We start from the raw sequence: 3,466 nt of genomic DNA, 5'->3' as shown, positions 1-3,466 counted from the left end.
TTTCTCAGTGACCTTGGCACTCAGGCTTGTGAAGTCTTCAGCAGTAGAGTTTTACCATTTGTTTCTTGTGGAAAACCAAGGGTCTTGGCAATAGCCTTTAATGTGATTTTTGTCCTTTAGTCCATTTATATGGTGTATTACATTTATCAAAATTTGCATATGTTGAACTATCCCTGCATCTCTAGAATAAAACCTACTGATATATTCTTATATTGTGTTTGCCAGTGTGCTCATGGGGGAGATTGGTCTGTGATTTTTGTTTATTGTTCTGTCTTTATCTGGTTTTGGTATCAGGGTGATGCTGACTTTGTAGAAGGAATTTGGTAGAATTCCCTGTTTTCCTATTTTTGGAAAAATTTGAGAAGCAATGGTGTTAGTTTTTCCATGAATGTCTGGTAAAATTCACCAGTGAATCCATCTGGGTCTGGACTTTCTTTAGTTGGGACATTTTTTATAACTGCTTGGATTTATGTAGTTGTTATAAGTCTACTTAAATGGGTTATCTCAATTTAATTTTGGTAGGTCATATGAATCAAGAAAATCATACATTTATTTTAGATTTTAAAACTTACAGGCATATATATTCTTAAAGTATGTCCTTACGATCTTCTGAATTTCTTTGGTATCTGTTGTAGTAGTTGTTTTCATCTCTAATTTTATTAATTTTTATCTCTTCTCACTTTCTTCTGGTCAGATTTGCTAAGGGTTTATCAATCTTGTTTATTTTTTCAGAGAACCAACTCTTTGTTTCATTTTTTTTTTCTTTTTTTTTGGGGGGGGGGTCTTTTTTTTATTAATTTGTGCCCTAATCCTTATTATTTTTTCCCCCATCTACTGATTTTTGTTTTGCCTTGTTCTTCTTCTAATTAAGGCCTTAAGGTGAAGCAGCAAATTGTTTACTTGTGAACTCTCTAATTTCTTTTTTTTTTTTTTAATGAACTTTGGGATTTATTTAAACAGCAAAGCTATCAATCTGAACAGGAGGGGAAAAGGAAAAATTTCGAAATCCACAGGAAGATGTCCCCCCGAGCATCCTAAATCAGCACAAAGCGCTGGTTGTATCTTCTCATAGCAAAGTGGTTCGAGAGCCCAGAGACATGGCGTTGGCCCCACGTGGTTGTATCCTTTAAATTCCTGCAGTGTGAACAAAATATCCCTTGACACATTCATCAAACTCCCCTCTCCAGTTGGCTTTCCAAAGAAGAAAGCTCCCAATGGTGAGCTTAGACAGTGCTGCGATGCGGAATGTCTATGATGTAGGTCCCTGTGGTCCTGGAGGGAGGACAGCAGCATCCAGTAAGAAGAGCCTCCGCACTGGGGCTGTCTGCAGCAGCCCCCCTGTGAACACTGCCGTGGAGCTGTCAGCTAGCCGGGCGCCCACTGACTGCACAAAGGCACAAGTGAGTCCCTGTCCAGACCGTTCACGTCCGTGCCAACTTGCTTAGTGTTCTAGGACATTGAGGGTGAGCCATGAGCTTATCCTCCAGCGAACATCTGAGAGAATGATGGAAAATACTCATTACAAAGTGTTTCCAGGTTTGGTAACTGTTAAAACTTGCTGGCTTTTATAAAATGTCTTTCAGTAGATCAGTGATTCTATAAATGGTGGGATTTCACCACAGACAGCATGTAAAACAGAGGTGCGGCTCATGGAAAGGAGCATTGACACTGCTACAGGTCATGATTTCAGGGTCTCATGATAAATGCTTTGGCTGAGGCTGCATAGTTACGGGTGCCCACTCAGATGACAGGGCACAAGGGTAGGAGCTGGTAGCAACAAGCGGTTCTCAAGAGTTCTCCTCCTCGTTAACTTCGGAAATTCTGTCGGTAGATTACAGGATTTCAGCAACAAGATTCAGTGTTTCTGCTCCAGACACCAGCTGCTTTATGGATGAGTGTGCATTGTTCATGACAATGCAGAGGTTCTGCTGGGCCACCTCCATGTTCTGTTTCACCACTGTAAGGCTGGTGCCCTGGCCCGCACGCAAGGCTTCATTTTCCCTCGTGAAGCTGGAGACATGTGCCTGGAGCAAGCTTACTTCCCGTTTCAGCGTTACCACATGGTTTTCTGCCGTTATAGCCTATTTAGTCATTAGCTCAAGGTTCTCCTCGACTTGCTGGACCACCGACTCCAGGTCATGGAAGTCACTCTCCTCATTGATTATCTTTGCCTCCAACTTCCGCTCCAGTGTCCTCACCATTTCTGTTTGAGCTTCAGAGAAGTTCTGAACCTCATTCAACTTTCTTCTTAGTTTAGAATTTTCATCTTTTAGTGCTTCCTGACTTATCTGCAGCATCCACAGGTGTAGGTCTCCCAAGGACTCTCCGTGTGCGGCTGGAGATGCCAGGGAAACATACGAGTCAGTGTCACTAAGGGTCCATGGGGGCAAAGACTTGGTTTTGCAAGCTCCGATGTGTTGGAGAAAAGGAAAGGTATGTGCCACAGGGTGACGTGCTGCCTGTGACCCTGGAGGAGTGAGTCTGTTCCACGGTAGACGGCATGTAGGCTCCATCCCATCCATCCTCCTCTACCTCCTCTTCCAGGTCACTGGCTCCTGTTGGGTCTTCAAAAAATGGCTGCTGATAATCCAGGCCATATCTCAAGGTCTGAGAGGTTGGAGAACTGTGGTCTAGTCCCAATGGGTTCCTTGATGCTTCTTTTGGATAAATCCTACTGTTGGTTGATGTGTCTTCTTTCGACAGGCTAAGGTTCTTGGTTTTTAGAAACTCTTTAAAGGAGAGTGGATTAGCCTCTTCAAGGTCTTCTGGTTTGTCATCTTTGGGAACGAGAGGCTCCGGTCCGGGACAGCTAGGGCGCAACAGGGAGGCGAGTAGCCCCACATCACACCCGCTAGCCCAGCACTGGCTCCATGACCCCCGCAGCCGGCCGGACACTAATTTCTTAATATAGGAATTTAGAGGAATTTTCCCTCTTAGGCCTGCCTTCATCGTGTTCCAAAGGTTTTGGTATGTTGTATTCTCATCATCATTTGATTATATGAATTTATTGATTTCTTGTATGATTTTTTTCAATGACCCACTGATCATTCAATAGTGTAGTGTTTAGTCTCCATGAATTTATGTATGCACTGTAGTTTCTCTTGTTGCTGATTTGTAGTTTAATCCCATTGTGGTCAGATAGAGTACAAGGGATTATTTCAATTTCCTTTATTTGTTAAGATTTGATTTGTGTCCTAGTATATGGTCTATTTTGGAGAATGTCCCATGTGCTTCTGAGAAAAATGCAGCATTTGGATGGAAAGGTCTGTAGGTAACTGTTAGGTCCATTTGTTCCATGACATCATTTAATCCAGGTGTGTCTCTGTTTATTTTTTGCTGGATTGACCTGTCCATTGATGAGAGTGAGATATTGAACCATCCAATACAATTGTGTTTGGTGTTATCTGTGACCTTATTTCTAGTGGTGTTTATTTGATGCAACTGGGAGTCTCCATGTTAGGTGAAT

At 42.6% G+C, this 3,466-nt stretch overlaps 1 pseudogene; it reads right to left on the bottom strand.

Annotated features, from left to right (window-relative positions):
* Positions 1–1,787: 1,787 nt before the first annotated feature.
* On the bottom strand, positions 1,788–2,949 carry LOC123463973 (annotated as a pseudogene).
* Between the last annotated feature and the right edge of the window lie 517 nt (positions 2,950–3,466).

Source organism: Jaculus jaculus, chromosome 10 (assembly GCF_020740685.1).
Source record: "Jaculus jaculus isolate mJacJac1 chromosome 10, mJacJac1.mat.Y.cur, whole genome shotgun sequence".
Classification (NCBI taxonomy): domain Eukaryota; kingdom Metazoa; phylum Chordata; class Mammalia; order Rodentia; family Dipodidae; genus Jaculus; species Jaculus jaculus.
Note: the sequence above shows the minus strand (reverse complement) of the source record. Positions and strands in the feature narration are given on the sequence as shown.